The sequence below is a fragment of the Bubalus bubalis genome, chromosome 16 (assembly GCF_019923935.1).
Source record: "Bubalus bubalis isolate 160015118507 breed Murrah chromosome 16, NDDB_SH_1, whole genome shotgun sequence".
NCBI classification, from domain to species: Eukaryota; Metazoa; Chordata; class Mammalia; order Artiodactyla; family Bovidae; genus Bubalus; species Bubalus bubalis.
The window spans coordinates 29,391,333-29,414,022 of NC_059172.1; the positions used below are offsets into that span (position 1 = coordinate 29,391,333).

At 39.2% G+C, this 22,690-nt stretch overlaps 1 protein-coding gene across 5 annotated transcripts in view; it reads right to left on the bottom strand.

Moving 5' to 3' along the window:
• The window catches only part of UVRAG (UV radiation resistance associated), a 326,555-nt gene that overhangs the window by 35,733 nt on the left and 268,132 nt on the right, over positions 1–22,690 (bottom strand). The window contains exon 14 of one of the 5 annotated variants that reach the window (XR_006545294.1): positions 21,021–21,099. The exons of the other annotated variants lie outside the window; for them this stretch is intronic. The gene's annotated coding sequence lies outside the window, so the exon portion shown is untranslated. The remainder of the gene's footprint in view (positions 1–21,020; positions 21,100–22,690) is intronic. 5 annotated transcript variants of the gene reach the window in all.

The following is a 22,690-nucleotide window of genomic DNA, read 5'->3' on the forward strand; positions in this document are numbered from 1 at the left end:
TTTTCCTTGCTAGTGAGTCCTTTCAATATGAAAACTCTTATCCTCTAATTTTGATTGTTTTCTATTATTATTGTTATTTTTATTTTCTGTCTCCTCTATCTTCATTTTCTGTTACTTTTGGATTTTTTTCTTTTTTGTTTTTGTTTCAGCCTTAAAATAAAATTACAGGTTTTCTTTAATGTCTGGTAATCTTTGGTTGTCAATTTTTCTTTATGAATGAAACTTTAAAGTGAAGCAACCTAGATGTCCATCAGCAGATGAATGGATAAGAAAGCTGTGGTACATATACACAATGGAGTATTATTCAGCCATTAAAAAGAATACATTTGAATCAGTTCTAATGAGGTGGATGAAACTGGAGCCTATTATACAGAGTGAAGTAAGCCAGAAAGAAAAACACCAATACAGTATACTAACGCATATATATGGAATTTAGAAAGATGGTAACAATAACCCTGTGTACGAGACAGCAAAAGAGACACTGATGTATAGAACAGTCTTATGGACTCTGTGAGAGAGGGAGAGGGTGGGAAGATTTGGGAGAATGGCATTGAAACATGTAAAATATCATGTATGAAACGAGTTGCCAGTCCAGGTTCGATGCACGATACTGGATGCTTGGGGCTGGTGCACTGGGACGACCCAGAGGGATGGAATGGGGAGGGAGGAGGGAGGAGGGTTCAGGATGGGGAACACATGTATACCTGTGGTGGATTCATTTTGATATTTGGCAAAACTAATACAGTTATGTAAAGTTTAAAAATAAAATAAAATTAAAAAAAATAAAATAAAGTGCTGATCAGATAGTCTGTATATTGGCAGGACTTGCTGAGGATTGGAGGATGCACCCCTATGTTCATTGCTGCGTTATTCACAATAGCCACAATATGGAAGCAAGTTAGTGCCTATCAGTAGGTAAATGGATAAAAAAGAGGTGGGGTATACATATGCATGCACATACTGAGCCATAAAAGAGAACGAAATCCTGCTATTTGCAACAACATGGATAGACCTAGAGGGTACTATGCTAAGTGAAATAAGTTACTCTGGAGTTCTATGGCTTCAACTACATTGCTTCTTGAAGGCTTTAGGTTTTGGTTTTCTCCATTCTGCCTACTCACAGTTTATCATTTATCTGCTTGTGATTTTCTAAAATGCTGTCGATTCTATTACCTGCTCTTGTCTCTTCTGTTCTTTTCATCTTTGTGTGCTTACAATTTTAAATTATTTTGTCTTTATTAGTAGCATTTAATAAGGGCCTGACATAAATGAGTATATTTAATTTGTTTATCATGAAGTCCCCTATATATATAATAGTTTTCCAATATTGCCTATTGGAACTCACCTCTCTGAGAGAGACTCTCTTTCCTGTCACTAAGTTTCCCTCTAGGCATCCTCCATCTGTCTATTTTATCCACTCTGAAAGAGCCAACACCAGTTTTATTTCCTGTAGGGACACGACTGAAGCGACTTAGCAGCAGCAGCAGCAGCTCTCTGATTATCCCAAGGTAAGGGGGCATTTTACCCCTCTGCCAAATCCCTTCCTACACCACCTTTCCATCTGCTGTCTTTGGAAAGCCTAAACTAAATTAATATATACTTAATACATAGTTGTTAGTAAGTTAAAATTAACGCTGTATGGGAGGAAACGAGAGGCATCGTGACACACTGGAATGAGCTCAGATACAGAAGATTTGGGTTTGAATACCAGCGCTGTCACTTACTGGTTGTTTGACTTCAGATTTGTCACTTCTTGTAAATGGGGATGTTATCTGCCCTGCAGAGCTACTGTAAAGTGTAAATACAATACAGTATGTAGGGTACCCAAAACAATAGCTGATACATAGTAAATGGTCAATAAACTGTACCTAATATCATTATGCTACATATATACTCTCTATATATTATCACAGCATCTGCCACTAAGCTAGGCATAAGATAGGTGCCCAAAAACAGCTTATCGCTTAATTAGGATGAGAGTCAGAAAAGGAGAACAGAGCTCAAATCAAAGGAAAAAAACTTAAGTACACAGTTCACTTTTTTAAAAACAAATTTTCACTAATTTACTAAGTTCCTCACTACAAGCACTCCAGAAAGGCAACAATAAACACATACACATATTAGTATCTTTAAAATAAGTGCAGAGTGAAGTGGGAAGTTTGACACATGATGTGGGTGGTCAGCAGACCTGGGTGACAGACACAGTTCTGCTCTATGGCCATGAGCAAGTCCCTTCCCTGCTAGGGCTACTCAAATAATTATCAAATCACCTTTTTTGGTAGCCATGGAATCCTTTATTCACATGAAATATTATACAGAAGCCCAAGTGTAAAACAAACAGGACATTGTAGGCAATTGTGGAGGAGTAGAGTTAGAACCAAAAAGGCATTCCCATCTGGAGTTTAAACCCACTGGACTAGATCATCTCCAAGAGACTTTCAAAGTTCTGACTCCACTTTAAAATGCTCTAAAAATTATAGGTTTGAACCATGCATCTATACATTTAAAATATGGCTAGGGTAGTGCACCTCACAAGGTGAATGATGGGGAACACTGATCCACTCAGCCCCATTTCTGGTTTTGCTCACTTCTGATATGTCAGAAGTCAAAGCTGGATAAGAGGGTGTCAAACCTTCATGTGTTCACTGAGGCGTAAGGCTGATGGAAGAGTCTACAAAAGATACACTTCTGGACACCTTAAGGGAAGTGTCTAAAAATGGAGGGATTAAAATGGGGTCCAGTCTAATGTTCTACTATATCAGGTAGAGATGACCCACTATTAAAATGTAAATTAAAACGTAAATATTTCAGGAAAGGAACAAATCTAAATTTTTATTAAGTGATTCTTTAACAAATTAACTCCCTGTTAAGGTATTAGTAAAAGCAAGAAGTTAAAGAAGGAGTGAGGCCAAGGAAGAAAGACTAAGGATACAGAAAGGAGAGAAAGGACTACAAATCAGTTCTCTGTCTTCTGACTGACTGGCTGCGCCCATAGTCTACTTCTCACCATGTAATGTATGTAACCTTGAACAAGGTATATAGAACCTATCTGTACCTCTTCTGTAAAACAGGACCAACAATGTTTGTCTCATAAAATTGTTGTAAGAGTTCAATCAGGATTTTTATATAGAATGGACACTCCTGAGGCCTGGTTTTTAGAGTGTTCATTAAAACTTTCGAGAGTCTAGTGAGAAGAGATTGTTAAGTAAAAAATGCCAAGTGATACTATGTACGGCATAACATCAGTCTTTGAAAAATATATCTATGCTTACATATACAGAGAAAAAGATCCTGAAGAATAAAATTCTAATAGCAGTTTTCCTTGAGTGCTAGGAAAATGTGGTTAATCATTGTACTTTTCTCTATTTTCTGTTTCTTTTATAAATATATAGTTCTTTTGTTATATTTTCTGTTCTCTAAAATACGGCATCATAAAATAATATGGATATATAGGGCTAGTTTTCTTTCTGCTCAATTTTGTTGTGAACTTAAACTGTTCTGAAAAATAAAGGCTATTTAAAAACAACAACAAGGGCCTAGAACACTTAGCTCAAGGATGCAGATTTATCTTCCTTGACAGCACTAGGAACCTACTACAGGGTTTTAAGCAGGAAAGTGAACTAGGAGGCGGCTGTGAAGGACAGATTTAAAGACTACAGTATTCTTTTTTTGTGAGAAATCTTACGTCAACATTCCATCAAAATCTGCCCTTACGAACTACTATCAATAAATACCACACTTCCCTAAAAGGAGCTCCCTCTGTTCTCAATTCTGATTGGGGAAGGCAGATGCCAAGAAACCCAGGCAAATAAAATGTTGCTTTGGGTCTGTCTAACTGCTTCAAATTAGTCTCTGAAATAAACACCTTTTGTAACAACTTCCTACTGCACCACCACCCAAAGAGTCTAAGCAGTTGTAAGTGGAATTTTGGTTTCAATTAGCTTGAATTTCAGCTTCATTCTGATTGGCTTAGGATTCCATGGGAGCTGTTAAATTTCTGCGCAACTCTATGGTAGGCTAGTAGGTGAAAACTACACGCAGATGACAAATTAGATGGGAAGTGAGGAGAAGCAATGTTCCAGTGGTTTCCCTGGAAAAATGAACAAATACTATGGTCTACTAGCAAAAGAAAATCCTTACACTAAAACAACAAGGAGAAGGGGGCGACAGAGGATGAGATGGTTGGATGGCTTCACAGACTCAATGGACATGACTTTGAGCAAAGTCCAGAAGATAGTGCAGGACAGGAAAGCCTTGTGTATTGCGGTCCATGGGATCGCAAAGAGTAAGACATGACTGAGCAACTAAACAACAATCACCACCACCACCAGGAAGATCTAGCTTTATGGTTACTGGAACAACAACAAAAAAGAAAATCAGAGCCAGGGATACATTCAGCCCTCAGCAGACAACTACGGCCATGTCAACTCCATTCACTATCATTTCTCTATTTTCCTCTCCCACACCACCTTTTTGTATAAAGATACAGTATTTTCCCGAAGCCACATGTGGGGTTCATCTCAAATCACTATACAGACAGATCAACTATGATGTTAGAGCTCTTGCAGTTGAAATTAACTAGTTCATACAGCTTGATAAATGGTGCTCCACTGACTAGGTAAGTCTTCTGCAGCTCTGGAGATCATATTTTAAAATATAGTGTGATTGTACTTTTGAGAAATAAATGCTGAGTTCTTGTACTCCGTGAGCATCCTCCTATGGAGGTAAGAGGCCTAATTTAATATCAAAGTGCTCAATTTTATTTTTATTTTTTAAACACTCAATTTTTCCAGGCTGGGAAAGACACTGGGGGCTCAAGAATCATTCTGTCATTTAGGTTTTGGCAGGAGAAATTCAGTTTAGACAACACACACACACATTCTTACCCTTCCAAGCCACATGCATCTACACAAGGCCACTTATTGCGTGGCTTATTAGTTCCATATGGGGCCTGAGCTAAGCTGCATGATATGTTTGATACAAACCGTCTGTTACTGTGTGGGAATGTGGATTAATACAATGCTTCAATAAAGGTTACTAAAAGATCAATACTTTCGTGATGGGATTACAATGAATTTGACTACAAAGAGAGAACTGGTCTAGAAGAGTTGAAAAATTAAGAAATTAAAAATGTACATACACATAAAAGACTTGACTTTGGAATTCTGGCTTATGTAGTCAAAAGTCTCTATAGGACTAGTTACCAATATTTCATTTTTAAATATTAAGGTTTCACTGATATAAAAGGAACTAGATTAAGAACTTAAAAAACAGGTACCACCACGTCAAAAATAAAATCTACCTTCTTAGAAGAAAACACAACTCTTTCAAAGATGTGGAAAAACTACTTAAAGAATATTTAATATGAGCAATAACATTGTTTCTTACAGTAAGTTATTGCAATATACACCTCTAAGGAAAAGTATAAAAACTTGATTATGGGCCACTAGTTGCAAGAACAAACTAAGTACTTTTCCATCCTTATCGATAAACCTTGCCAGTTCTTTTCGCCCAAAATAGGTATGTTATAATGTAAACACTGGACACAGCTGAAGCCTGCCAGTCTGAGACCTGAAAAGTCTAAAAGTCAGGTCTAAAAACTCTTAAGTCTAGTAATAGAAAAGTTTTTCTTTTCATCCTCCCAATCATCCTCCCAACTACCCTCAGAATCATGGGATTCATGTTGGAGCATCAGTCCACCTGATTCATTCACTGTGGAAGTTAAGTGAGAGGCTAAGTGGCCAAGCCAAGGGTAAACAGGTAGAGTCCAGGGACCAGAATCTAAGTTTGTGAGTTTAACCACAGGCTCTTTTCTTTACAGCACATGTTGTATTTATGAGGTACAGGTTATATCTGAGCCAAGCTTAGCATTATAAAATATTTCATATTAAAAACACTTCAATTAAGATGGTCCTTTGCTTCAGATTCTTATGTTTGCCAGAAAATAACTAGGAGCATGATTAAACTGACGCAACTCTGGGGTCAACCTGGTTTGTAAGTGGGGTCTCTGTCACTGCCAGTTTTTAAGAGTTGTTGAAGAGGGTCAGTAAAGCATACTGCAAATGGACAAGCAAAGTACAACTGGAAATTTGTCAAAGGCAGGTAAACCAGACCCTTGATAGTAACTGCAATCAGCTTTAATTAGTGATCATCAAAGAAAGGTTACGTTCTCTGGAGGCAGACAGCTATGTGAGTGGATGAACTTGGGTAGGATCCATTAGAGCTGATGTTCATGATGTCACGTCCAGCAGGCTTCACCTTGGCTCCCTGTCCTCCTGTTAACAGTCTGGTGCACTCTGATTCACCCCGGGCTACCTTATACTCACCTTTGGCCAAATCTAGATTCCTGATTCACTTGAGAGCTAAAAGTTATTCCCTAAACCGATCAGATTTAGCCATTTCTGCTTCCAGTTCACTGACTCTGATGCAATCCTGGTGTTAGAAGCTGTATCAGATCAAAGAGATCACAGTCTAACAGGGAAGAGACAGTTTTCTAGAATGTCTTACAAATGGAATCACTGAATATTTAGCGTCTACTGCCTGACTTTTTTCATTTGTTTTTGAGATTCATTCATGCTGTTGCATGTATATGTTCCTTTTCATTGCTGAGTCTGACTAGTATTCCATGGTATGAATATACCACAAATTGTTTATCTGTATGCTGGTTGATGGACATTTGGGTTGTCTCCTGTTTTGGACTATTAAGAATTAAGCTGCTATAAACATTTGGGCACAGGTTTTTGTTTTGGACTTGCTGTTTTTATTTCTCTTGGACCAATACCAAGGAGTGGAAATTCTGGTTTGAATGGTAGCTGTTTATTTTAAAAATACCAAACTGTCTTCAAAAATGGCTACACAATCTTGCGTTCCCACCAGCAATGTATGAGTGTTTCAGTTGCTCTGCATCATCATCAGGAATTGATGATATGTCTTAAAAATTCTAGCCATTCTGGTAGTAGTGTCTCATTATAGTTTCAATTTGCATTTCCCTAATGCCAAAGCCTTTGACTGTGGATCACAACAAACTGTGGAAAATTCTTCAAGAGATGGGAACATCAGACCACCTGACCTGCCTCCTGAGAAATCTATATGTAGGTCAAGAAGCAACAGTTAGAACTGGACATGGAACAACAGACTGGTTCCAAATCGGGAAAGGAGTACATTAAGGCTATATATTGTCACCCTGCTTATTCAACTTATATGCAGAGTACATCATGAAAAATGCCGGGTTGGGTGAAGCACAAGCTGGAATCAAGATTGCCGGGAGAAATATCAGTAGCCTCACAAACGCAGATGACACCACCCTTATGGTAGAAAGCAAAGAAGAACTAAAGAGCCTCTTGATGAAAGTGAAAGAGGAGAGTGAAAAAGTTGGCTTAAAACTCAAGATCATGGCATCTGGTCCCATCAATTCATGGCAAATAGATGGGGAAACAATGGAAACAGTGACAGACTTTATTTTTCTGGGCTCCAAAATCACTGCAGATGGTGACTGCAGCCATGAAATTCAAAGATGCTTGCTCCTTGGAAGAAAAGCTATGACTAATTTAGACAGCATATTAGAAAGCAGAGGCATTTGTCAACAAAGGTCCATCTAGTCAAGGCTATGGTTTTTCCAGTGGTCATGTATGGATTTGAGAGTTGGACTCTAAGAAAGCTGAGTGCTGAAGAATTGATGCTTCTGAACTGTTGTGTTGAAGACTCCTGAGAGTCCCTTGGACTGCAAGGAGATCCAACCAGTCCATCCTAAAGGAAATCAGTCCTGAATATTCATTGGAAGGACTGATGGTGAAGCTGAAACTCCAATACTTTGGCCACTGGATGTGAAGAACTGACTCACTGGAAAAGACCCTGATGCTGGGAAAGATTGAAGGCGGGAGGAGAAGGGAATGACAGAGTATGAGATGGTTGGATGGCATCACTGACATGATGGACAGGAGTTTGAGTAGGCTCCAGGAGTTGGTGATGGACAGGGAAGCCTGGAGTGCTGCAGTCCACAGGGTCTCAAGGAGACAGACACGACTGAGCGACTGAACTGAACTGAATGACTAGTAATATCTAGCATCTTTTCATGTGGCTTTTTTCCCCTCATCTGTAACTCTTTTTTTGGCTATCCTGTACTTTCTGTGAAGTTATCACTGATGAGTACATCTGATTAATACCCTCTGATTAATCTTAATATCTTTTAATTGGAAGCCCTCTAAACTAATACTAGTTTTGCTTAATTGAGCTAGAGTTGATTCTACAACAACACAATCCTATTTGTAAAGAGAAGCCACAGGGAGCACTTAGATGTGTAAAATACAAAAATGAAAATGTCATTATAAAAGCAGGGATTCTTTCATAGAAATTCAGGTAAATCTAAGTGTCAGAGTTTTATTACAATGAATGATGCACTTAAATCTATTGCCATAAATTTGATCACACAAGGAGTATAGAAGCCCATTGCAGCATCTCTGTAGCAATGCAGTGTCCACAAGTATTTGACATGATTATTGGTAGAACTTAGCAGACTGAATTCAACAAATAATTACTGAACTCTGTTTGTGTGTGTGTGTGTGTTGATTATGATGGAAACAGAGGTATGTATATGGCATTGTTTATAATAGGGGAAATTTGGAAATAATTTGAATATATACCAGTACTTTGGTCAGGGTCTCCCTGGAATGATGATTGTGTTAATGATAATTAAAATAATGCTACAGCTACTAACAAATTTACTAATTAATGTGCCAATCATTATAAGTATTTCACACTATATTATTTCATTAGTCCTCACTATTATGCTCAGAGGGTTGAAGAAACTGAGACTTAGAGTTAATAAATTGTAGAGGGCTTCCCTGGTGGCTCAGTGGTAACGAATCTGCCTGCCAATGCAGGAGACAGGTGTCTGATCCCTGATCTCGGAAGATCCCACATGCCAACGGGCAACTAAGCCCGTGTATGACAACTACTGAGCCTGTGCTCTAGAGCCCCAGAGCCACAACTACTGAGGCCCAAACGCTCTAGAGCCTGTGCTGTGCAACAAGAGAAGCCACCATAATGAGAAGTTCATGCACCGCAACTCGAGAGTAGCCCCTACTCACCACAACTATAGAAAAGCTTGTGCAGCAACGAAGACCTAGCACAAATAAATAAAAATAAAATTTAAAAAAAAACCCCGAATTTGCACCCCAGGTGTGTCTGACTCTAGCACTCTGAAGTCTTAATCACTTAAGAATGAATACCAATAGTATTTACCATTCTTTTCAATTTACAACCTGTGCCAGGCACAAAACCTCACTGTTTCATTTAATCCTCATAATAACCCCATGAGGTAGGTCATGTAATTCCCACTCCACACATGACAAAATGGAAAAGGCTAAAGGAGTTGTCTGAATTACCACAGGTAGCAGGTAGAGGAGCTGAGATTTGGATTCAACTCTGACACTTCACATGCTAACACACAGTCTAAATACTGCTTACAAGTTGGATAGAAAAGATTGCTTTCTCATTTCTCATTTATTTCTAATACTTAGAAAGGGACTCTCAACTCTTTAGAAAAACACAATCCTTCTCTTGATATCAGACATTTGACAATAGTTACATCTCTACTCAGCTGTTGTTTAGTTAAGCTATACATGTTTAGTTGAGCTATACATGTTTAGTTTTTTAAAATCTTTGCTTGTAAATTAATCCCTATAGCCTCTTCATCATTCTTTATGTCTCTGAACTCCCTCCAGTTTCCCTTAATCTGGTAATGAGGTGCCCTAAATGGAACACAGTTTTCCAGCATGCTCTTTTCTTTCTCTAATGACGTCAGATCAGATCAGTCGCTCAGTCATGTCCAACTCTTTGCGACCCCATGAATCGCAGCATGCCAGGCCTCTCTGTCCATCACCAACTCCCGGAGTTCGCTCAGACTCACGTCCATCGAGTCAGTGATGCCATCCAGCCATCTCATCCTCTGTCGTCCCCTTCTTCTCTTGCCCCCAATCCCTCCCAGCATCAGAGTCTCTTCCAATGAGTCAACTCTTCGCATGAGGTGGCCAAAGTACTGGAGTTTCAGCTTTAGATTCATTCCTTCCAAAGAAATCCCAGGGCTGATCTCTGGTTGGATCTCCTTGCAGTCCAAGTGACTCTCAAGAGTTTTCTCCAACACCACAGTTCAAAAGCATCAATTCTTTGGCGCTCAGCCTTCTTCACAGTCCAATAGCAATTTTACTATAATATCTACTTCATGCCTTTTAAGGTTTTTCTTTTGTGGCGTTCTCCTGACCTCATTTGAATTGCATTAGAGTCCAAGCCCATGCACCCACGGTTTAGTCTCTTTGGCTGATCATAAATAAATGTAGCCTCAAAAAAAGAGAAGCAAAAACAAACAAAAACCCTTCCAAATGTTAATGAAGTGTCAAGTTCACACCGCCCCTCCAATTGGATAGATGCTCTTACAATCTGGTCTGCAACAATTCTGCTCATCTTTTGATCTCACAATTCATTTAACAGAAAGTATAATTAATTCACTGGATATGTACTGAATATCTACTACAGGGAAGTTGTGCAACATATGATGGAATATTTCAATGTGACTCAGGCACGGATGTCACCCTGGGGAGGCTACCTCTTAAATGAATGATAACCAGGTAAACCTAGAGGGACAGTTATCTTTCAATGACAGCCTGATCGGTGGGGCCATAGGCAGGATTTTAAGATGGCCTCTACAACCTTTAGCCCAGAGTTAGACCCCTGGCCATTTTATGTTTATGGCAAAGGGATATCACCTGGGTAGGCCTAATTTGATCACACGATAAAAGCAGACCGTTTTCTCTGGCTGGCAGCAGAAGAGAATGTTCTGAGAAATCTAAACTGTGAGAAGGGCTTGACAGGACATTACAGGTCAGAAGACGGAGGCGCTATGTGTGAAGGAATGTAGGCGGCATCCAGGACCCGAAAGCCAGGAACTAAGCCCGCTCAGACCTACAGCTGCAAGGCACTGGATTCTGCCAACAATTAAATCAGTTTGGAAGTGGATTATTCCTAAGCGTCTCCAAGGAGAGCCCAGGCTGACCAACACCCTCGACTTTGGCCTTGTTGGCCCCTGAGCCAACATTTCTTTATAAACTAATCTCTAAACTTATGATACTTGTAAAGATACCAAAAGGATTTTTTAGAACTAGATGAAGTATTGCGAAGTTAAGTCTTGTTTTGGTAAATAAAAACAATTCTGTAGTATTTTCTGTATGCTAGGCTCTGTTTTGAGTACTACACAAATACTAACTCATTTAATCATCATCATAAGAACTGTAACAAAGCATCATCCCTGTATGACAGATGAGGAGACTGAGGTACAGAGAGATTAAATAATTTGTTCCCATAGACTGTACACAATGCCTACAATAAGACTGTTAATGGCAGGGATCTATTTATTGTTCAATATGTGGCAACTAACATTATGCCAAGTGATGGTAATTAATCAACTTTGGGGGGATAATTAATAAACTTTTGAGTGCACATTGCAGGGGTAAAATCCAAATTTGCTTATTTGGTTTACAGAGAAATCTCTGTGGGAAAAACTTTCTTGAAGTACTGGGACCTTCAGAAAATGAGTTGAGCTAAGCTGGGTACAAAATGGTAGGAAAGAAGACAAATCAGTGGAGAAGGAGGAAAGAGTCTAAGTGACACAGGCAGTGAGTAAGTGTATTAGATGAGAATATGTGTAAATGTGTGTGTGCGGGGTGGTGTCAATGGAAGAGGAGCAGACTGGCCGAGGAATCATTTTATTTCATTTCTCACAATAGAGTCTGAACACATTTTTCTTCTTAATAAAGCACATTGAAAATAAAGTCTCTATAATGTGTTAATCATCTAAGCAGGCACGAACAATTCTGGACAACTGTCCAAAGAAAAATCAGCACAAATTTTAGACTGTATTAAAATTTGCATCAAGAGATTTGGTGAGAGCTCTACTTGCTGTTTAAATATTGCTCTCTGCACTATTAATTAATAATCTTTGAACAGGTTATAATATAAAACCACCCCCCTCAAATCAGTTAACTGCTTCTAAGGATTATTCTAAGGTTATTAAACCACATGATCTTCTGTCTTCAAACTGCCACTTCCACGTTAACTTCTGAGCTAACTTCCAAAACTCTTAAATCAAAAATAAGCTAATAAAACACCAATTTAAAATATGTGAAGCAGAAGAGGAGAGGAACTAAAAAGTGAAAAAGTCTTGGGTTGAACTCCAAGTTTGCACATTAACATCTCTGTGACCTTGAGCAAGTCACTTAACCCCTCTGAACTTCTGGTTCCTGACCTACGTAATACACACAACATTTGCTTCACAGGGTTATTGTATGGAATAAATAAAACCATGTATGTAAAACTCTCAACACAGTCTGTGGGTTATAAGCATCTTAAATTGTTACTTCTCATCCCCTTTCCTCAATAGCTATTGCTAAGAACGTTACTATTTTTTATACTTAACCATTAATGTTGCACCTTATTTTTCTACTCCATTACTAGTTTTTCTTTCTAACTTCCTTTTGGTTAAGCCTGTATGTTGTTATTTTTTATCTCAACTGAATCAGATGTGTCCTAAATGTAACACACTATATATAGCCTTAAAAGACAAGACTCATGAAAAAGAAAACATCCAAGGTAAGCAAATATATTCACTATGTCTTGAGGATAAGAAATGCCAAAAGACTAAAGTAAGGGGACTGGAAAACTGGCAGAAACACAAAAGTAGGGTGACAGTGATAGGGTTAACAGGAATAAAGCACAAAACTATAGCAGGTAAAGGGCAGACTTACATTCTGAACCTAAGTCCACCAGTGGTGTGTCTGTATTTAATTATTTAACTAGTAATTTAATTATTACCTATTTGAGCTAGATATGAACTAGCTATAGTAATAATACCAGGTCTCCTACTATTCGTTCGACCTTTACAGTCTTGTACGGGCACACAGAAGACAAGCAGCTGGAATCGTATGCATTCTGCCAGGAGGTACTGAACACCTACGCACCAGGCCATGGGTTAAAGTTACAAAATAAAGAACAGGGAGTTCTTGCTTTTTAGGTAATAATATTATAGTGGAAAAGACATTTAAAAATCAAAAACAAAATATATTAAAGAATAATAAATATAAAATTAGAGAAAATTATAGGAACACAGAGGAAGAAGGCCTGGCCAACTCTAGGGGAGACAGATCCACCTGGGAAAGACGTGATAACCTATCCGGCCACACACTGCAAGCTGGATTTTATCAGGTGAAAGAGTACAGAAACAGTGTTCCAAAGGGAGGAAACTGCAGGCATAAGAGCACAGAAGCAAGAGAGAACATGGGAAAGGCATGCAGACTAGTATGGGAAAGACAGGGGATGATATTAGGGTAAAAACACAGTTACTATAGAAGTAGTGGCCTAGAACGGAAGATCTTAAGTGAGGTTCCAAGTTCTGAGTGCCCCAAAGAAATAGCCAGAATACCAGATGATGTGGCTAGGTAGGAGAAGGCAATGGCAATAAACTCCAGTACTCTTGCCTGGAAAATTCCATGAATGGAGGAGCCTGGTGGACTGCAGTCCATGGGGTTGCTAAGAGTCAGACAGGACTGAGCGACTTCACTTTCACTTTCATGCACTGGAGAAGGAAATGGCAACCCACTCCAGTGTTCTTGCCTGGAGAATCCCAGGGACGGGGGAGCCTGGTGGGCTGCCGTCTACGGGGTTGCACAGAGTTGGACATGCCTGAAGCGACTAGAGAGTTGAACAGTTAAACTGCTCCAAAGCAAGATGATGGTTTTAAACAAGGAGGGAAAAGTAATGGTAATGAGAAATGGACAAATGACCCATCCCAACCTCCATCTTCATCACCTTCTGCTCCTGTGGAGTGTCAGAAAACAAGTCTCCAATGGAAGGGCCTCAGATTTCAGTTAAGACAAAGAGAAGGAAAGAGTTTTAGAGCTACTGGGGGTTTGCCAGGGGTGGTAAGCCCTGTCTCAAGGTGGCTGGAGGCTCCCACGCAGGTGAAGATGTTCTTGAGGTCCGTGGAGTAGCACCAAAGGCTCCACTTGGATGGAGACTGTCCCACTGTTTTCAGCAGAACTGTGGAGAAAATCCTCCTTTCCAGTGACAGCTTCTGGAGCTCTCTCAAGCAGCTTAAATAGTTGACTAAAGGACAGGACTGTCTCAGGGGATCTGTAACTATCCTCAAGGTTCAGTTTGTGGAACAGTTTGTTGTGCGCAAAGCGTGAGACAAAGTTTACACCTAGATGATATAAGAGCCCTGGTCAGGCACAGAATCATATGGAGCTGAGCGTAACCTTAGAAGGCACTCGCTTTTACCACTTCACAAAACAGTCCCATTTTCTACAGCATCTCTGATAATCATTTAGCTCTAGTATATATAACTCTAATTGACTAGATTTTTAATTCACTTCAAGCTTTTCATTTCACTATTGGGCAGTTTGATCTGATAAAAAATATTATTTCTCAAGGGAACTAAAAACTCCTTTCTGATTTCTTCTGATCCATCATCAAGGTTTAATTTTACTCCTTATTCCCCTGACAGCCTTTGAAACATGAAGATAGCAATCTTCTTCTTTTGGACATAGTCTTTACTTAACGTTCTTGACTTGTTTAGAGTAACAAACAAGTTACATGACAAGTATACTTGTTTAGAGTGTGTGTGTATATATATATATCTCATACATTTTTCCAAGTTTATCAATAACTTCCATTATGATTTTGATCTCTATCAGATCAAGCTGTTAAAAAGCCATATTAAATAAGCTTTACCAGAGAAGGGGGCCTTGCTTTCCCAATGGATCCTTGCTTTGTCTGTATCTCACTCAGTGCTGCAATATGTGAGAACACCAGCCTTTTAATTTTCTTGCTGAGGTGCCCCTATATCAAAACCTTCCCAGCCTCACTCCCATTGTGCTGCAGCCTTTCATGTGCTGGACAGTCCAAAACACCTGGAAGTACTTGCCAGTCCTTAAACAAGTCTCAGACTTGATTCTTTGATGTAGCCATGCTTTTGTCACGCTATTCTTTCAGTCTGGAAGGTCTATCCTTCCAGGAAGGTCTCCATCTCTGGCTTATCTTTTAAAATCTTATCCTCTCTTCAGATGTAGTCTAAATGTTATACACTGAAAAGCTTACCCTGATTGAATCAGTAAGAAGAAAAATGGGTATCATTTGGTCTTCAGCTTCTATGTGCTAGGTTCTTTAATATCGTATCTTATTTAAAGTTTATATACCCTCAAAATATTACAGATGCCTCCTGGTATCAGTGGGGGATTTGTTGCAAGAACCCTGAAGATACCAAAATCCAAAGATGCTCAAGTCCCTGCATGGGCCCTGCTCAAGTCCCTGCATGGGCCCACTGTAACCAGGGATGTCAAATCCACGGACATGGTGGGCCAACTGTACTTAATCTTTGCTTCACAGATGAAGATACAAGTTCAGAGGGTTAAGTAACTCCTAAAGATTACACAACTGATAAAACCAATAAACCTCTAGCCTATCTGATTTAAAGTTATGAATATCAAATAATGCTCTTCCCAAGATACTATTTTTGTGAAGTGTATATTATGGAAGAACATTAGGAGGGGCAGAACCAACTTTCTAACCTACTTCATTCTCTCTTTTCCCAGTCTAATGTATGAAGTTTCTCAGAGGGTAATAATACCTTATCAATTAACTTTAAGAAGCACGATGAGTATCTCCTAGGAAAACTGGAGAAAAGTGTTGGAAATTAGTGGAAATATCTCTGAATCTCTAGGTTTTGTAACCTTCTGGATTTTAATTCTTGATCACAAAAGGAAAAATATTCATCAAAACCTGGTTGTGGCTTTGAGACATTCACTAGTTTTATTTGGATCTCATTCTTCTACTGTTGGAAATAAAATCAAGCTGAATTCGGTTAAAATAAAAAATATTATAAAGTTTGCTGGTTTCTTTTACCTTTATAAAAACTTTTCTCTACTTAAAAACTTTTGGGAACTTGTGGGTTAAGACGGCAGATTGAAACATGTACACTGACTTCTGCAACCTCCTGAAACTTAAGTGTCAGTAATGGGGTTTTCTATCTTTACGCTTCCTTTGTTTCTAATGAGAAGACAGTAATGTTTTAAATTATTATCCCCTGTATGTATTGTGCTTATATGTAAATACAGCAAAGAGAGAGCTGCAAAGATTATAACAGCAACAAAATTTTGGAAGTTGAAAAGCAGGATGGACAGATTTTTAAAAAGCTGAATTCTAAGCCAGAAGAGGGGGTTTGAGAGGCAATGTGAGCTATAATTCAGTAACAACCATAAGGCTCAGGAATTGGTGGCCCCTAAGTACTTCTTAAAGTGGCAGTAAAAGTGGGGCTAAAAACAGAAAACTGAGTGATCATTTTGCAGTGCATACAAATACTGAGTCATTATGTTATGCACCTGAAATTGATATAGTGTTGTATGTCACTTATACCGCAATTAAAAAAAACAAAACAGGAAGACCAGCTGAAAATCTGTAAGACAATTATATTTCCAGATCCCCTCTCAATTCCATAGACTGAGGCAACAACCACTCTTACACCTTGGCAAATGAACTAGAATTTTAGATTTTGGAGAGGGAAACATCAACGCAGGTAAGGGCAAAGGCACTGTACTGCCAACAAGGTGATTAAATGAAAGTAAGCATACTAGATGCTGAGGTCTGTACTTCTCTTCCCTCCACTCTGCTTCCAGAACACAGGCAAATACTTTACAGGTGGATACTGAAAGATCCTTGACAAGCCCAGAGGAAAGATCTCAGAAGGATGACATTCGGTATTCCCCAATGAAAAGAGCCCAGCAAGTGAACCTCACAGTTAACAACACAAAGAGCTCCCTATATTTTCTAGTCCTCTCCTCTTAAAAAGAAATATGCAATCAACTATCATTAAACTTAAGAAGTGCCTCTAAGGCAAATGACAATATCAAGATCAAACTGAAAACAAAAATAAGAATAAATATTTCAAAAACATTAATATGCTCAGATGGATAAAAGATGATACTACACACAGGATGCTATTCAGAGAAAAAAGAGTTCTTAGCAATTTAAAATATGAAAGTGAAATATGAACAACAAAAAATAGACAGGCAAGATACAAAGTTAAGGGAATGTCTGAGGAGTTAAAATAAAAGACTAAGAGGTGGAAAACAGGAGAAAAGAGATAACATTAGAGGATCAGTGAGGGAGATCTATTACCTAAATACAATAGTAGTCTAGAAACAGAAAATAAAGAAGAAATCATCAATGAAATAATTCAAAGAAATTTCCCAGAACTTAATGACTTGAATTTTCAGACTAAAAGGATTCACTGAGTACCCAGCACAATGGAAAAAATAAACTTAAGGGTCCATTAGCCTGAAATTTTAAAACACTGAGGACAAGAGGAGTTTCTACAGATTTCCAGAAAGGAAACAAAGCAAAGCAAAACAAAGTATATAGATCACATTAAAAAAAAGGGGGAGAGTCAAATATCTTTAGGCCAATCAAATACAAAAACCAAACATCAAAAGTAATACTGGAAGCTAAAATATAATGGAGCACTGACTTGAAAATTCTTTAAAATATATCAGTTGTTGTTAGGTCGCTAAGCTGTGTTCAGCTCTCTGGAACCCCATGGACGGCAGCACGCCAGGCTTGCCTGTCCTTCACTATCTCCCAAAGGTTGTTCAAACTCCTGTTCATTGAGTCGGTGTTGCTATTTTATATACCTATGTAGGAAAAGGAGTACGTCAAGGCTGTATATTGTCACCCTGCTTATTTAACTTATATGCAGAGTATATCATGAGAAACGGTGGGCTGCAAGAAGCACAAGCTGGAATCAAGATTGCTGGGAGAAAGATCAATAACCTCAGATATGCAGATGACACCACCTTTATGGCAGACAGTGAAGAGGAACTAAAGACCCTCTTGATGAAAGTGAAAGTGGAGAGTGAAAAAGTTGGCTTAAAGCTCAACATTCAGAAAATGAAGATCATGGCATCTGGTCCCATCACTTCATGGGAAATAGATGGGGAAACAGTGGAAACAGTATCAGACTTTATTTTTTGGGGCTCCAAAATCACGGCAGATGGTGATTGCAGCCATGAAATTAAAAGATGCTTACTCCTTGGAAGGAAAGTTATGACCAACCTAGACAGCATATTGAAAAGCAGAGACGTTACTTTGCCAACAAAGGTCCGTCTAGTCAAGGCTATGGTTTTTCCAGTAGTCATGTATGGATGTGAGAGTTGGACTGTGAAGAAAGCTGAGCAATGAAGAATTGATGCTTTTGAACTGTGGTGCTGGAGAAGACTCTTGAGAGTCCCTTGGACTGCAAGGGGATCCAACCAGTCCATTCTAAAGGAGATCAGTCCTGGGATTTCTTTGGAAGGAATGATGCTAAAGCTGAAACTCCAGTACTTTGGCCACCTCATGCGAAGAGTTGACTCATTGGAAAAGACTCTGATGCTGGGAGGGATTGCGGGCAGGAGGAGAAGGGGATGACAGAGCATGAGATGGCTGGATGGCATCACTGACTCGATGGATGTGAGTTTGAGTGAACTTTGGGAGTTGGTGATGGACAGGGAGGCCTGGCATGCTGCAATTCATGAGGTCGCAAAGAGTCGGACACGACTGGGCGACTGAACTGAACTGATAGGTATATAAAATATATATATATATAATATTTCCAGCTCATTCCATACCAAATAAAAAAAGAAAAAGATATTTTCAGTTTTACAAAGTCACCAAAATTTACCTCCATACATCCTTTCTCAGGAAGCTAAAGGAAGACATTTGTCAACAAAACGAGAGTAAACTGAGAAAGAAGAAGACATGGAATCCATTCAGAAAATGAATTTCAACACAAGAGAAGTGATGGGAATCCTGAGGATTTTAGGTAAGGCAAAGAGAACGGAGCAGGTCAGATTGGAGCAGGAGAGATTTCCAAAGATTAAATTGACTGAAAATCTGACAAGCAACTGACTGTACATCTGACATGTCTGAACATCCTGAGAGGAGATTTAGATAATTGGTGGAGAGTTTGGGGTAGAATTAGCTATAAGCATATTGAAAACTAATCAAAGTAAAAATAAGAGAATCATAAACTTCAAAGAAAACAAAAAAATATTAGGTAGAGAAAAAGTAATCATAGTATGCTGCTGCTAAGTCACTTCAGTCGTGTCCGACTCTGTGCGACTCCATAGACGGCAGCCCACCAGGCTCCCCCGTCCCTGGGATTCTCCAGGCAAGAACACTGGAGTGGGTTGCCATTTCCTTCTCCAATGCAGGAAAGTGAAAAGTGAAAGTGAAGTCACTCAGTCGTGTCTTTGCAACCCCATCAACTGCAGCCCACCAGGCTCCTCCGTCTGTGGGATTTTCCAGGCAAGAGTACTGGAGTGGGGTGCCATTGCCTTCTCCGAATCATAGTATACTGTATGTCTTATCTATGAGGGAACTTTATACAGAACTGGTAGTTTAAATACGAACCCATATTGGTAGAATGGAATATGCCTGCAGTAAAGATGTGGTGAAAGGGAGCTAGACTATCATCCTCTACTGAAGGAATCACTGATAATCTTAAAACCCAAGAAGAAGCGATATTGTCAGGTTATTTAGTGACTTGGAGGTAAGCGTCCCCAGTTGCTCAGATGGTGAAGACTCGGATTCGATCCCTGGGTTGGGAAGATCCCCTGCAGAAGGGAATGGCAACCTACTCCAGTATTCTTGCCTGGAGAATTCCATGGACAGAGAAGCTTGGCGGGCTATAGTCCATGGGGGTCACAAAGAGTTGGACACGACTAAGAGACTAACACACACAAGAGAGAATCTGTTCAAATTACTAAAGTAGTTTCCTTTAAGGTACATGGAAAAATACTGTTTCATAATAAACCTTAAGGAACTATTTGACTCGCTAAACTAGCAGCATGTGTAACTTTTATACAACTAAAAACTGTATTAATGGGCCAGAACTCCAGGGTTGAGTTATCTGAAGACACAATCCCTTCCCTTCTCTTTTCAGAGCTTCAAATGGTATCACATCACACATCCTGGTGAGCTGGTAACAATCTGCCCTGTATTGCCATTTTAAGTGCACTAGTTGAATTACACACAAGGTCAGTAATTTACTATTGCATCTGAAATGATTAAATAAAAATGTCAGTGAAAGACAAAAGATTAGAAAATTCTGATAACACTTGGAAAACATTTGTCAGCTTTCTGTTTGACTAGAAGAGAAAAAGGTACTCAATAACCTCTAACTTATTACCAAAGGAAAATGCTCTCTCACTGTATAACTTCTCTTTAATCTCACTCCATTTCTCAAAGCCCTGCATTATCGTCCTAGACACATGCAAAGCCCAGCACATTTATAAGAAGTGAAGACACTAATTTCATTTGATACTAATGTGTACCCCGCTCTCCTTTCAAATGGCAGGCTTTTCCTTTTAGTGTTGAATTTTCATTCCTTAATTCCCAGAGGAGGGTCACTGATGCTTTCTGTCTTCCAGGCACAAACCTTTGCTCAGTCCATTTTTGGTGCTAGACACTGTGTTGGGATAAAGGGATGAGTAAATTTTGGTCTCTCATCCTTAACAGAGTTTATTAGTCTAGTAGGGAACATCTACATATACAATAAATGACAACAGACATGTAAAAATATTGATATATTTGACTGAGGCTTTGTTTTGTCTTTTGGCCAGGCTACACAGCTTGTAGGATCTTAGTTCCCCGACCAGGGATGGAACCTGGGCCCACAGCAGTGAAAGCACCCAGTCCTAACTACTGGACTGCAAGGCAAGTTCCAAATGAGTATTTATTTTTTTAAAGTTGAGCAGGGAGAATAGAAGATGAATAATAACTCTATTCAGGAAGGTAAAGAGAGGCTTATAGTAGGAAAGACCACGGAGCTGTACAGTGGAGACCGAATGGGAATTTATCACATGAGTGACAGGGGGAGATATCAGGCAAAGGGGGTAAAAGGGGATTAAAAAAAAGCAAAAGCAGAAGGTGGGCCTCACCTCAGTGAAGTAGTTCAGCTTTCCTGGCATAAAGGGCCAGTGGCAGGGGTTTTGGGGTGAGTGGCAGCAGAAGGTGAGGCTGAAAAGGGAGGAAGAAGACAGATCATGTGAAGCCTTTGGCATGCTGAAATGTCTGTTTTTGAGGGGGAAGGGTTGTGGGAAGGTAACCTCGGGAAATGATTTGAAGGTTTTAAGAAGGTGGCTGACATGGACAGATCTGCAAGGCTTGCCCCCACCCCCTGCCCTCCACACACATTGTTTTTTCATTATAAAAGTGCTTACTTGAACACCAAGTATTTAAGCAGGGGCTCTACCGGGGAGGCAACAGAGAATCACTTAACAAAAGTCAGCCATTGGTGACCACACTAAAATGGTGTGACCAATGCCATTACTGACCTATAAACTTTAACAAACACCAAGTAATATCAGAGTTCAGAGGATAGTACTGGACTGAGCCAGGCCCACTATAGTGACCATGTACTCAATAGCATAGAAATGAATTTATTCTGTCCACTTCAAGGACTGAAGGATCAAATATAATCATGTACATAAAAAAATCTTCTGATAAAGTATCCCAATCCTTCATGTATAAACTGTATGACTTTGGGTAAAGTGTTTACGTTTTCTGAGCTCCAAAATCTTCGTTTGTCAAGTGGGGACAAGGCCATCTATCTCATAGAGTGCTTGTCTGACATACAATATTTGTAATAGTATCTTAGTCATTTACATGGGCTTAGGAAATGGCATTGGTCAGTTACACAGTTGATAAGTATTCACTGAGGACATGAAGTGTACAGCACCCTGACTAGTCAGAATCCCCAGGAAAAATAAGCAAAATTGGAGCAAAAATTTAAAACCACCACCAAACTGTTCACGATCAAGTCAACTTGAGAACACAGCAACCAGTATCTATTAAGTTTAAAGATTTCTCCAGAATCTCATGCAGGAATTAACCAAGAATAAGTTGGACTTTCTCACTGGCCTTCCTATATACCCACACACATGCACAAGCATGTGTGCGTGTGTGTGCAGAAACATTAGGACTCACTAAGGAAAAATAAATCTCTCACACTTGAAAATTAAGGAACTGCACAGGCAGCAAATCTCTGGGTGAAGGTGATGCAGTGGGTTATACAAGCCAATAATTTATGGTAGGGCTTCACAAAATGTTAGACACCAGGAAAGGAACCAAAATAAGTCAAATTACATCAATAAAAAGGTATGACTAGCTGTGCTGCCTGGGCTATATGCTCTATCTTGCTATAAACAGAAATGGCTAGAATTTGGATGACTAACTAAACAGAGCAATAATAAAAACAAAGCACGTTGTAATAGTTGCTGCTAGATCCACAACCTTGGGGATCAATGAAATAATGCCTGTTGCCTTATATACACAATCTTGTGGGTTTTGTGTTTTGGGGAAAAGTAAGTTCAGATCATTTCTAAACCAGCAATTTGTCTGCCGAGGTTTTGCTAAGTCTGTTATGGTTACGATAAAATATGATCTTTCATATTAAATCACTTATGACCTTGGCAAAATATTACTTTATATTAACCGACTCTTGGGACACTTTAATTTTATGAAACATGCACTTTAGTTTTTAAAAGCATGAAGGCAAAACTAGATATTCCTAGTCTACTACATCATGTTAACACATCGTCAAAGACCT